The following is a 14,434-nucleotide window of genomic DNA, read 5'->3' as shown; positions in this document are numbered from 1 at the left end:
TGTGCATCTGTTATGGGCTTTGGAAGACAGCTCTGCCTTACAAAGGGTCTTAGAATCTTGTCTCTTCATTTATTCAGTAATAAAAGCTGAGATCTGGCAGGTACTATTTTTAACCTGCAAACTGCTGATCAATATGTGCTCTGTAAGGCTTGGATGTTGGTAGTCTGGTGTCATTTTCAAGAAGGTGGGTTCTGAAACAAGCTGATGTTTGTTGTGTGGGTTTTTTTTTTTCCAGTATAAATAAAGCATACAACTCTGAGGGGAAAATGTCTTGGGTTTCTTTATAAACTCCAAAAGATGTGAACATCCTGTAAATTGAAATAGCTGGTGGAAATCCAGTGTAAAATGAATGGACTTCATTTTATGGGAAAAAATAAATATATTGCTCAAATTCCAGTATAGAGCTCTGATTCCCAAAGGAATTTTGGCATGTGTTAGAAAGAGATGAGCTTTAGAAAACTGTGACTTAAGATCCCTTTTGATTGGGGAAAAAAACCAAACATGGAAGACACCAGGAGTTTTGTTTTAGGCTGTATCTGATGGTTAAGATGATTTCTTTTTAGGAAACTGTTGTAGGTATTTGAATGTCTGTCGTAAGTTTTGTGGATTTGAGAACTCTTAATAGAAATCTTGGCAGCAACGTTACCTGGCCTTGCATCACACAGGAATAACACTTGAACTTCATATGCACAGGAGTATGTAAATAACATAGCTTAGTTTCAACACAAGTCTACTGAATCTGTTGAAGAATGAGCACGTCTGTAGAATAATTGTATCCTCTATTAGTAAGATGAGTCCATTTGCTTGTCTGGGTGGAAGTGACTGAAGGAAACGTGTTGGCTGCATTTCTTGTCAAACTAAATAAAAATAATTGTACTTGACATCTGAAGGAGAAAGTCATGGAGAAAATCTTGTTTTTCTTGGCAATTAGCAATTCTTTCAGTAGTATTTTTTGATGTCTGCTAAACTTTAGGGTTCATGCTGAGTGCACATAGAATTCTATCTGTTTCACATATTGCTCTTCACATTTGTTTATTTTCTGATGTTTCGTGTTTGCAGTCTTGCATAAATGACATCTTTACAGGCAGTTTATTCATGTACCTGAATATCCTGACTTGCCAAACGCTGCAATGTTAATCATAATTCATTTACAGAGCGTCTCATGTGCTGTCACTGCCTAATAGATAGCCTTAAACATAACAAATACGTATGTGTCTTTTTACCTTTTAAGTCATAGTTGCTTTGTTGAATGTGACTCACTGAGGTATTGCTGTGATGTTAGGGCAAAACAAATGCTGTCATTGCTTGAGCAGAATGCCTATGATTTTGATGAGATTTTTGACATGGTTTCAGAATGGAGAGTTTGCTTTGTATTAGGAGGGATGAATACCCTTATTGGAAGGGAAGGTAACAATTTAGCAGTGCTTTTGTGGTGATTTATAATAATGTTAAGCAAAATGCAGTCTATTCTTTGAAGGAGGAATATCACATTCCTGTGTTAGATTGGATGCTTAAGTCTGCTCTCTCTGGTGGGCTTCAAGGACGAAACTGAAAATGCTGCCTTTTAAAAAACATAGATAAAAAGAAATAAATCAGATATTTATATTCAGCTGCTCTTGGACTTCTTAACTTACAGTTTGCTTCAGAGAAACTTGAACTACAAGCTCAGTATACGTAGTTTTAGGCTCCTCTTTACTAAATACCTCAACCTGCAAAGTATTTATCATCTTAAGAATGTATACACTTGATCCTCCTGCCCACGTCATTGACCAAAATGTTATGTAAGTAGCACCAGTCTTGTCTCCAGCTGGATGTTGAGCCATTGACTGCAACTGTTGGAGTGTGACCATCCAGCCAACTTCTTGTCCACCGAGCGGTCCATCTGTCAGATCCATGTCCCTCCATCTTAGAGACAAGGATGTCGTGCGGTGTTGGGTGCTTTGCGCAAGTCCAGGTAGATGATGTCAGTTCCTCTTCTCTTGTCCACCAGTGCTGTAACCCTGTTGTAGAACGGGTTACAGCAGATTTGTCAGGTGGGATTTGCCCTTAGTGTAGTCATGTTGGCTGCCACTGTGGCTTCTTTGTTTTCTGTATGCCGTAGCGTAGTTTCCTGGAGGATCTGCTCCATTATTGTGCCAGACACAGAGGTGAGATTGACTGGCTGTAGTTTCCTGGCTCTTCCTTTTTTCCCTTTTAAAAAGTGGGGGTTAAGTTTCCCTTCTCCCATTTGCTGAGAACTGCAGCAATCTGCCATGACTTCTGGAAGATGAACGGTGGCTTTGCAACTTCATCTGCGGTTCCTCAGAACCCTTGAATGCATCTCAAATTCCTGGGACTCCCATCCAACTCAGGGTATTCTGTGACGTGTGCACCTGAAGGTTTCTTAGGAGATCTCACACCTGATCTCCCGCAGTGGTCAGCTCCTTGTGCTCCCAGTCTCCCCTGCCTTTACCTTCTGCTTCTTGGGAAGTGCGGCTGGAGCACTTGCAAGTGAAAGCTGAGGCAAAAAAATGGGGTACCTCAGCCTTCTCCATACCTCTGTTATCCAAGTCTTCTGGTTCCGTCATTTGATTCAGCATACATTTTCACTGTTGTGTGTGAAGGACTGTTCTAGAATCTCAGTCCTAAGAACGCTTGCATTGCTTTTCTAGTAACTGTCCTGAGTTTACTCATGGGCAGTCTATTTGTAGCCCGCCCTATTCCTTAGCTTAAAGAGCTGCTTTTATCTTCTGTCAAGCTTGTTGTTCTAGCAGTTTGCTAAAAAGAGCGCGGTATCGCACTGAAACGGCTCGTGGAAGTAATCTGTAATATCTTGGTACTTAAGACATGTTTAAGCTCATTTATAAGCACAATTGGTTAAAAGTTCTCAGAAACTGAGTAGAGGAGCTACAGCAGTTGTGTAACTTCCATCTGTTTTCAGGTGGTAGCTAAGTGCTTCGGATCTTGTCCTGTATTATTCAGTATTGGAGGAGCATGTTGATGCAGTTGTGCAGTTGAGCATTCATGGCAGTTGTTTTTTGTTCTTGGGCAATACAGGGAATCTCAAAACTGCTCAAATGGAAGTAGTCTCTTCTAAAGCTTTTATTTTTATTGAATGCCTTTATAAATGCCTGTTTTGGTAAATGAGACTAAGATTAATCCATATTTCAGATGACACTGTAGCATTTTGTGCCCCGTAGGACAACGAGGTTGCATGCTTTAAGGGTGGGTAAGAGCATGCAGTGTAGCCAAGTTAAATAATCTTGATGTATTTTATCCTTGCAGATAGCTTGTCAGAAAAATCCTGGCTGTGTCTGACCTGCTGGGAATGTCACGCTGCAGAAAGAGTTGTTTTAAGCTTTCACGTTTTCTCCCGGTGTTGACATTTAGCTACCAGAAAATGTGTGGGATCACAATAAATTCTTATTATTATAAACTGTGCTCTTCATGTTTGGGAGGTTTCCTGTGCTTTCTCCTTTGAAGAAAGCTCGGTGCATTGAACTTTTTTAAGCTGCTCCAATGAACTCAGTTTGTTAACAAAGTAATTGTTGGTATATACTGTTGCAACAAGCTGCTGACATCTTCCTTTCTTTCCCTTTAAATGCGTAGGGTGCAGTGCCAACTTCTTTTTTAATTCTGCTGTCACAATAAATTCTAAATAATAATTCTTTTCTAACTTTTTCTGCAGTTAGGGGGGTGGGAAACAAAACTAAAAACTTACACGGTGCATACCGCTGGGAAGTGAACCTGCTATTCTTTGTGCTTTGGTGTAATTTGTTTAGGTTTCCTTTGTGATTGTCTGAGGGCAGGGGCACGTTCCGTGTGCTTGGAGAGATGCTGTGCAGTGTAACCTTATAGTTTGGAATCGGTCAGCGTGGTCTGGTAATGAGGTGGGAAACTTTTGCTTTACCAGTTCAAATCAAGACCACGATGGTGTGATTAAAGGCTGCCTCTGTCTGACAGCCGGTTGTCTCTCTTGACCTCTCATTAGAGCTGGCTCTCTAGCTTGTGTTTATGGAGGGAACCTTTGGTTTTTGTCATTGACAAAGAAAAAATGGAATGCTTTTTTTTTTTCCCCTGCTTTCTTTCTGATTTCCTGTAGAGAGTGTAGATCTGGCTGTCGGTTTCTCTGTTCCGAGTAGTAAACCTGGGAAGTAAAACAAATGACCTAGTAAGGTCAACCTGAAGATTGAAACCATGAAGATAAAATGCTTTGGCAAGTGTGCGTTATTATTTCTGCGTTTGCAACTTAGAAAAGTCTTTAGGATTTATGCAAAACTTCCTAGGCTAAGAAAAGCCTGGTTGAGGTTGGAGGTGACGGGGGGAAAAATGGAACCAATTTGCCCTCCTTGCATGCCAGAATGGGTCTGTAGTGAACTGAGCACTGAGGTGAACTGTTCAGAAAACAAATGCTGAGGAACAGGTGATTTTCTGTGGCATGGCAAAGTGCAAGGTTGTGTGTTTTGTGCCTTTTGGAAAGGGTGTTGCAAATAATTGTAAAGAAAATTCATAGTTATGTTGTTTTCGATGAGCTGAGATTGAGAGAAGGGATAAGTTCTGATTCATACACAGAATTGCGTGCTGGGAAAGGAAAATGCAAAAGTAAGCCAAAATATGTTTATAATGAGTAGCTAAGGGATGCCAGATTATTTCAGTACCTTACAAGCTAAGGGTTTTTTTTTTTTTTGGTTGAATTAAGAATCCTAAATGCCCGTTCATAAAATACAAGCCTGAAGACGCAGTATGCAAAGTGTTTTCTGTAACAAATATTCTGATTTCACAGTGTAATTATTTCCAGTCCTTAGAAATACTGCCTATGGAGAAATATAGAAGCTATTGCCTCCTAGATTCTCTGTACTGAAATTTGAAATCGTAGTTCTAAGGCTGTCGATGTGATCTACCTGGACTTCAGGTAAAGCCTTTGACACTGTCCCCCACCGTATACTCATGGAAAAGCTGGCTGCCCATGGTTTGGATGGGCATATGCTCTGCTGGGTGAAATGCTGGCTGGATGGCCGGGCCCAGAGAGCTGTGGTCAATGGAGTTAAATCCAGCTGGCAGCCAGTCATGAGCGGTGTCCCCCAGGGCTCGGTGCTGGGGCCGCTCCTATTCAGGATCTTTATCGATGATCTTGATGAGGGGATTGAGTGCACCCTCAGTAAGTTTGCAGGTGACACTAAGTTGGGAGGGAGTGTCAACCTGCCACAGGGTAGAAGGGCACTGCAGAGGGACCTGGATAGACTGCATCGATGTGACAAGGTGAACTATGGGTTTCAATAGGGCTAAGTGTCGGGTCCTGCACTTTGGTCACAACGACCCTGTGCAACCCTGCAGGCCTGGGGAGCAGTGGCTGGAAAGCTGCCTGACAGAAAGGGACCTTGGTGTGCTGATGGACAGTCGGCTGAATATGAGCCAGCAGTGTGCCCAGGTGGCCAAGAAGGCCAATGGCATCCTGGCTTGGATCAGGAATGGTGTGGTAAGTAGGACTAGGGAAGTCATCCTGCCCCTGTACTCGGCACTGGTGAGGCCCCACCTGAGTACTGTGTTCAGTTTTGGGCGCCTCGGTACAGAAAGGACATGGAGGTGCTGGAGCAGGTCCAAAGAAGGGCAACAAGGCTGGTGAAGGGGTTGGAGAATATGCCCTATGAGGAGAGACTAAAGGAACTGGGGCTGTTTAGTCTGGGGAAGAGGAGGCTGAGGGGAGACCTCGTTGCTCTCTTCAAGCTGCGCCAGGGGAGGTTTAGGTTGGAAATGAGGAAAAACTTCTTTCCAGAAAGGGTTGTTAAGCACTGGAACAGGCTCTCCAGGGAGGTGGTTGAGTCACCATCCATGTATGTGTTTAAAAACCATTTGGATGTGGTGCTCGGGGACATGATTTAGTGGTGGGTTGTTAGAGCAGTATGGTTAGGTTGCAGTTGGACTTGATGATCTTGAAGGTCTTTTCCAACATGAAAGATTCTATGATTCTATGATTTTTCATGAAAAATTGATTCAAGGTCTGAATGATGAAAAATCATAAATCATGAGGGTCAGAGGTCTGGATAGAAGATTTGAAAAGAAGCTATTTTTACACATATTTTCAATCTTCAAACATAGTTTTAAAGAGTTGAATTGCAGGTTTTATTAATTGTTATTTCGCCATTTTCACTCTTTTCCAGATCCTTAAATTTGGCAGCTCATGCATGTTGCCAACTCGTAAAAATTGTATCACTGATAATGTTTATATTTTTCTTACTTATATTTGCTCTGCTTTTTCTTTAAACTATCTTGAAACTGTCAGCTGTATATACTAATATTATATAACTGTATGTATTAATATTTAACTTAATTAATTGCAGTTACACCACTGCAGTGAGATGTGAGTTCCTGGATCAGAAGCAGCAGCAGTGTAGGAACTCCTATTTTTATTTTTTGAAGAGGGAGGATACAGCATGAAAAATCCATGTATACTAAGTTGTACTAAGTGGTTTCGTTCCTGAAGCTAGCAGCTGGGAGAATGCATTCCATTCTTAGTCTTGCCTCACTGTTATTTCTTGGCTATATATATTTCTTTCTTGTTTCCAAGTAGTGGTAGTTAATGCCATATATGCTGTGCCTGTCCTTTATGGTGCAGCTAGTTGTGCTCAGGGAGGCAAGCGTGCTGGAAATAGTTTTCTGACTTGAAGTGCAGATGTAGAAGTCACAGTTAATGAGTCAGAGAAGCTTCTGTCAACTTGCAGAAAAGCTTTTGATGCAGTTGAGTTGCACTTGAAAGGTCTGGCTTGTAGAGACAGCCAAGAGTGAAGTGAGGGTCTTCAGCATTTCATGAGCCCCTTGAAATGTTGCCCTTAACTGATAGAGTTGAGAGAGTTTCCCGGTCTGAATTCCTTCGTGCTTGTGCCACGAGGAGAAATGCACGAGGTTGGTTTGGGTTGGGTGGGCTCCCACATCTGTTTACCACATAGCTGCAGGAGTGGTTGCACTGCTGCAATACTGAGAGCGAAGGGAGGGAGCGGGGATGAGAGCTTCTGTCCAGTGGTAATGCTGCTGTTCCTTTGTAGCATGTGCAGAATGTAGTTGTTTAGGAATGCTGTAATCTTCCTCGATACTAAGTGAGGAGAGGCATCTCCGGAGGGCTAATCAGATCGTAGATGACCCAGTTTCTCACCAGTGCTGTAATTAAGCCTCTCCTCTAAGTACAGCGTTCACTAGTCAGAATAAAATATAAACCACAATATTTTACACATGGAGAACTGATGCACCGTATTGAGGAAACATAGGTGTGATGTAGAACCGAACTTGTTTTCTTAATATTCACCTTTTGTGACACAAAGTTGCATCGACATAATGATGCAACTTTAGAGACCTCGTTACTTTTTTTTTTTTGGCAGAGTGTTTGGTTATTTTGATCAATGAGGACACAAATGAAGAAAACCTTCTGAAATCCACCTGCACTGAAACAGCCTTCATAGATTAATATTTTCATGATCCTTTTATTTTTGATCCCTTCAGGATCCTTAGGACTGCTTGTTTGTGGCTTTCCTTGCACTTAGACTTTGTTTTTAGATTGGAAGAGCATTTTCGAGTTTGTGGGGCTCTTCTGTCAGTTTTGAACTGAATGAAATACCTCATTGGTCTCCATAGACTGGAGTGAAGTCACTTTCTTAAACTTTGCAGGAGGTTGCATCTACAAAAAAGGTATTTATCACATTCAGAAACTGTGCTTCCAGGTGGTAGATTCAAGCTCAGTGATCCGACTTTTTATAAGACACTGTCATCTCAGCAGTATTGCTTAGCGTTCACTGTTTTATTTAAATTAGTTAACATATTGTAAAGCTAACAATTCTAGTATCTTTTGCACAGATTTCCAATATTTAAATTGAAATTTAAAGCAATTATTTATGTATGGTTATCATAAAGGGAACTTTCTGCTTAGTGTTCTCCCTGTGGGTTTAAATTGATGGGGCTTCTCTACATAAGTTAGTGCAACGTGACCCCTACATTTAAACCAACGTAATTTCTGTTTGTAAACCAAGATGCTGGCACTGGCAGTAAACTATTGTTAGCTATGAACTGACAGGAGAGCTGTGGCAGAAAAGTTACCATCATGGGATGGCTAGGTTGGAAGGGACCTTAAAGCCCATCCAGCTCCAACCCCTACCACGGGCTGCTTGCCAGCCACTCAATGAAGTTGCACTGGGCCCCATCCAGCCTGGCCTCGAGCACCTCCAGGGATGGGGCATCCCCAGCTTCTCTGGGCAGCCTGTGCCAGTGTCTCACCGCCCTCAAAGTGAAAAACTTTCCCCTAAAATCTAAACTAAATCTTTCCTCTTTCAGTTTGAAACTGTTCCCCCTGTCCGATTGGGTAATGTTGCTGGAGAAAGCCCGCTTACTGCTCCCTACTATGTCCCTTTGAGATACTTGCTCTTTATTCTTTGTCATGGTTTCAAGGAAAAGTAAGGTTAAGTTATTGACAAGTTATTTACTCTAAAATTAACTTTGTGTGCCTCCAAAATAGCCAAGATAATATAAATATATGCATTATTGTAAATTATATTTCTAAACATCTAACGTGTAATGAACGTTTATAATACACTTTGATGACATTATGTTCTATTTATAAATTACATAGATATGTATGCAGCTTCTTTTAGTTTCTTGTATGTAGAAAAAAGACTCTCCCTTTTTATAAATTTGCCTCTTGCTGCTTTCATTCATGGCCAGTGAGGGCTACTGAATTATGACAACTTGCTTTATACAGAATGCATGCCTTTGGCAAGATAATACTCCTCTGTTGCAGATTTTTTTTTTTTTTGTAAATTTAAATCTTAGTCTTTTGGGTCTAACTCTGAACTCCTTAAATAGAACGTCTCACAATGATGCCTTTATTGTGGGTTGTTGGTATTCCTGCAGCAGAAAGAGCAAGCAGCAAGGAACACTGTAACCTTGTTCTCTGGAGAGAGTATCAAGTACCCACCGCTATGTAAGCAATTCGTCTATCTGGGATCCTATTCATTCCTGTGATAAGTCAAGTGTGGTGTTCAAATCCACTCTGAAGGGAAAGCGTGGAGGAACTCACAGCTAAAATACAGCCAAAAAACAAGAGCTATGGGTGTGGATGGTTGGGCAGGCACCCGCTTCTTTGCATAAGGTGCCATGCAGCCACAGAGCAGTGTGTTTCAGTCCCTGCAGGGAGGACTTTCTAGAAGCTGCTGCATTGAACACCGTAGCGTTGTTTCGATTTCCCACTGAACTGGAGGATTCGCAAAAGAGCAGCTTAGTCAGATAAGAGCTTGAAACGGGCTGAAAAGGAATTCTTCCAACAGCAGTGATGAGAGGTGACTTTACAGACTTTCCTTACCTGTTGTGAGTCCTGTAGTTCTCCCCTCCTGTGCAACTGATGGACTAATGTACACCACTCTTGGAAAAATGAGGCTGTTGCTGCTCAGTAGTGTAACTGTGTCACAGATAGGTGAAAGCTCACTTTCTTTCTTCATTTTGTGTAGTTTCTCCTATGTTCATACTCAATAAACCAAACACCTGACTGGCAGGATGTGCAGTTATTTTAAGCTAATTTGGTGTTTCAAAAAAACTGCATGGACATGTAAGTTTTAATAGGGAACAACTTTGAATTGTAGCATGGATGGAAAATACTTTGGATTATTGTCGTAAATGCGGTAATGCAAATAATCCCTGCAGAATTGCTGGCTCTATGACTGGCAGTGTTTGTTTAAATTTAAGATCTTTTCTTTACCCTAAACTGTCCGAACTGTTGTCTCTTCTGTAGTTAAAGGATACTTGCAGATGTTTGTGTAAACAAAGGAGCTGTGCTTAGATGATATCCGATCAAGCAGCTGATTATAAGTTTCATTTACTCTCTCATTGCGAAAGCACCCCTCTGTAATTAAGAGATTTTCATCCTTGAAATTGGAGCTGGACAAGATAGCTCTGGCGTTTCTTCCAGGCGGTTGGTATCCCTGCTCTACCCTGTTCCAGATTGCTGAAGTGAGCAGGGAGCTGCATAGGACTTGCAGCCTGGCTTGTGAAGCTGATGTCATGTGGGTATTTTCCTCTTTTTTTTCCCCTCTCTTCACATTGTATGCCACGTAACATAATCAATTATGATCTGGAACAGAAAGCACGCAAGTGTGCTGAAGAATCTGCAGTGCTTTTGCCCAATACAGTCATTAATCTGAAAGAACATTAATGTAAAAGGGCACTTTGTTTTAATAAAGTACTTTGGTTTGCCGTAGGAGAGTACTCTTGAATGCAGTCTTTCTGTTTTACCCTTGAAAAGCTCTTAGAAAATCTGCCTAATTCCATGGCAGAGTGCTGAAAGACTCACTCAGAGCTTTTTTTTCAGCAGGAGTTGGACTTCCCAGAATTTTTTAGGGACAGGAAAATAAGTCTCTAAATAAGCTTTGCTGCTTTCATTAAGAAGCTTATTTAATTTTTTTTTCCCCAGAATTTTTACAGCCTTGTATGAGGACTTTTCCTACATTACTATTTCTGTGTTGTGCAAATGCTACAGTGTCATAACCCTCCTTCCCTGCTCTCTGCCAGACTTTATGGCAGTGAGTTTGCCAGGTGTAGCTCTGTTCTTATCAGCCTTGCTGTGCTATAGCCATACTTTGTAGCCATGCAGTTCTACAGATCCCGATTCCTCACATTCTTAGGATAGGACAGATCTCATATTACTTTATATCTAGGTGTAAAAGCTAGACAGCCTTTTAGTATCCTTTTCTTTTTTTTCCCCTCAATTACGTCTAGTTACCATAAGCGTATTTGGAGTACATAGAGGCTGGTCTGGAAGATGGGAAAGGAAACACTGATTTGCAGTTAGCCCTGAAAAGATTAGGTGTGAACTGAGGAGTGTCAATTTTTTTTTGTTTAAACAGAAATCGTCTCCCCCACACCATATTCTTTTCTGTGGTAGAAGCAGTGACAAAAATGTCCATAGATTTTCCTTTAGCTAAGTGATAGGAAAATAATTCCCATAGCAAAGGCTCGTAAGTTACTCTGAATGACATTTCAAGATTTATTTATTCTCCACGCATTAAAATAAACTAGAAGAAATAATATGGAGCTCACTGTGAAACTCTTGGTAGCTGTTTTTTCTTTTTTTCTTCCATTGTTTATTAAGTGTAACATCAGTTTTGGAGAACTAACTCTTTACGTTCAGCACTTGAAATTCAGTGGTCCTACTCAATGATATGGCAAGGCAGTGTTATCTGTGTCTTGTTCAGTGAAACCTAATAGAGCAGCTTAAAGGCTAAATTGAGGGTAAGGAACACTGCTTTTTCTGTACCTCTAGCCCTGGTGTAGTATCATGGGAAGTTAAGTTAATGTATCAAATTGCTTCGTGAGTATCGGGTAGAGTGTTGAAGTTGTGTCCCTTGTTTACAGCATGGATAACAGTTGGCTGAAACTTGCTGGCATGATTTTAAGTTCTCTATAGGTACAGAGAGAGCGTGGAGAGCAGTAAATGTACTGCTGTCTTCAGTCTGCTGAACTTGGTACCGAGGCACGAAGGCATGTATGATTCCTTTATCTTTGCTCTTGTAATAGGCAGGTAAGATGTTCTTCAGTTGGATCCCCAGAGGTCGGTGCTGGGTCCGGTCTTGTTCAGCATATTCATCAAGATCCTGAATGAGGGGGTAAAGTCCATCCTCAGCAAGTTTGCTGATGATACAGAGCTGGGAGGAGTGGCTGACACACCGGGAGGCTGTGCTGCCATTCAGCAAGACCTGGGCAGACTGGAGAGTTGGGGAGGAAGGAACCTCATGAGGTTCAACAGGAGCAAGTGTAGTCTTGCATCTGGGGAGGAATAACTGCACGCATCAGTACAGGTTAGAGGCTGACTTGCTGGAGAGGAGCTCTGTGGTGAAGGACCTGGGTGTTGTGGTGGACAGCATGCTGGCCATGAGCCAGCAGTGTGCTCTTGTGGCCGAGAAGGCCAATGGTAGCTTGGGAGACATAAAAAAGGGGCATGGCCAGCAGGTCGAGGGAGGTGATCCTCCCCCTCTACTCTGCCCTGGTGAGGCCACATTTAGAATGCTGTGTCCAGTTCTGGGCTCCCCAGTTCAAGAAAGACAGGGATCTACTAGGAGTCCAGCGAAGGACCACAAAGATGATTAAAGGGCCTGGAGCATCTCCAGTATGAGGAAAGGCTGAGTAACCTGGGTCTGTTCAGCCTGGGGAAAAGACAGCGGGTCTCATAAATGTTTATAAATATCTAAAGCTAGGTAGGAGGCAAATGGATGAGGCCAGGCTCAAGGAGAAATGGCCTAAAACTTGATCATAGAAAGTTTCATACAAACATGTGGAAGAACTTCTGTATGGTAAGGGTGACGGAGCACTGGAACAGGCTGCCCAGACAGGTTGTGGAGTATCCTCTGGAGATATTCAAGACCCATCTGGACACCTACCTGTGCAACCTTGTGTAGGGTGCCTGCCTTAGCAGGGGGGGTTGGACTCGATCTCTTGAGGTCCCTTCCAACCCCTGTGTTCCTGTGATTCTGTGAACAAAGAACAAAGCAGCCTGTTTCACACTGCTGCTTCTGTTGTGCACTGGCTTGCTTATCTGCAGGCAGGGAGGCTGAGAGGCCCAGGTGCTCTCACCAAGTTTTTTTCATTGATGGGGGAAGTAGGGGAATTCTTTAATAGCTGTTCTCTGTGTAGTTTGTAGGAAATAGGATTGGATTCAAAGCAAATGTAACATTCTAGTTACTGTGCACTACTGAATTCAACCTGTTCTTAAGAACAGAGACAAAACAAAGATATCCTCAATTAGCTACTTAGCCAGAATACACATTTCTGCTAAAACACTAGGATTATAAGAAGTCATGTTTAATGTAATTGTCATTTTCGATTTTAATCGCTGAGCTTGGCTTTTAAAATACATTGCTTAAATATGTTTTAAGAGCGTATGTGTTTTCTGAGTGAATGTACAAGGAGAGTGGAAGGCAGAAGTCTGAAAGGCAGCAGGTAACGGTGTCAGGCATTAAAACACGACTGCAGTGAGCAAACAGGTCCAGGTACCCTTCCTTAGGGAAGGCGGATCCCTTCTGAGTATGTGACCTTCGGGGTAACTTCCTTCAGTTACTTTTGAAGTGCTAACGTTTTTCTTCTGTTTGTAACAGTGTTTTTACCAGTAATAAAGCTGTGTTTGCGTGCGTAGATACTGCGTTAGTGCTAGACTAGCCCTATTGCAAAGTGCTCAAAAACTTGTAAACATTGGGATTTTATTGCAGAGAAAAAATCCTTCTATAGATTATTTGCTACACAAAGCAGATATGCAAGCTTAATAAAGATGTGCGCATTTTCCAAGTGGAAGACGCAGCATTTCCACAATTTTGCATTTGCAAAGCTACCTCTCTTAATTTCTGGTTTGGTTTTTTTCCATATGGTTACATTTGGCAAAGTATTTTTCATATTATCCTTTGGCTTGAAGAAATCTGTTAATTGAGACCCAAAGCGATGACCCAAATCTAGGAAATCCAAAATTGCAGAAGTGCTGCATCTTCTTCGATTTAAAAAAAAAAAAAAAAAAAAAAAAAAAAAAAAAAAAAAAAATTGAAACCTTTCTCTTGTTGTAATTACAACTTCATAAATGTTTGGTTTCTATATGAGAATTCTAGCATGGATTTTTTTTCTCCTCAAAATAAATAGGTAGCTAAAAATGTATAAAGGTTAGGATTATAATGTGAGGGAGGCTGAGAAATTCTGTGGAATGTGTACATTCACTGAGATGAGACTTTATACTCACTTTTTCCCTCCTCCCTTTTAAAAAAAATATTTGATCACATAATTTGTAATTGGAATGGGTTGCTTAGATATGGTGTGCATTTCTGGTTTTTTGTCACTTTCTATGTTTACTTGATTATCATACCTTACGAAGTGTTCTTTTGCCTTTTGAATGACATGAGCCAGGGGGAGGGGAGAAAAGAAGCATGACAAATGTTTTGAAGAGCCATAATAAGGATCTCTTTCTGTGGTTACTCTTTATCGTAACATCTGTGCTGCTTGCTTAGCACAATCCTAATCATGTTGTTGCAGCAAAGCACTTCAATTATTTTGGATCTAAGGAGATCTGCACTGTAATGTAAGCTGTCCTTTTTGACAAGTCTTCACAGGTTAAATATCCCAGAGCTTTTGGAAGCCTTTTAAACTCTTGTTAAACTGTAGCTTAGTTCAATAAAGATGTTGTAAGTACTTGAACGCGCTTGTATGTCTAAATCTAGTGATACTCTTTTATGGCAAGATTATAATCAAAGGCTAAACAACATCCTTACTTTGCTGGTGGAGTTAATAGACATAAAACACATCTATCAATAGGAAAAAATAAAATATACATACAAGCATTCCTATTTTTTGGAGCAGTGCGTCAAGGTGCATTTGAACACAGATGTCTGATATTCATCTCCATTGCTGTGTGGTGTCCATTCACCAGGAAGATGACAGAAGCGATGTACAC

The 14,434-nt window shown here is 41.2% G+C and overlaps 1 protein-coding gene across 4 annotated transcripts in view; it reads left to right on the top strand.

The window, feature by feature from the left end:
- Nucleotides 1–14,434, top strand: part of USP6NL (USP6 N-terminal like) — a 116,180-nt gene that overhangs the window by 7,282 nt on the left and 94,464 nt on the right. The gene's annotated exons all lie outside the window — the stretch shown is intronic.

The sequence above is a fragment of the Numida meleagris genome, chromosome 1, assembly GCF_002078875.1.
Source record: "Numida meleagris isolate 19003 breed g44 Domestic line chromosome 1, NumMel1.0, whole genome shotgun sequence".
NCBI lineage: Eukaryota > Metazoa > Chordata > Aves > Galliformes > Numididae > Numida > Numida meleagris.
The sequence above is the reverse complement of the archived record's forward strand: the minus strand, read 5'-3'. Positions and strand labels throughout refer to the sequence as shown.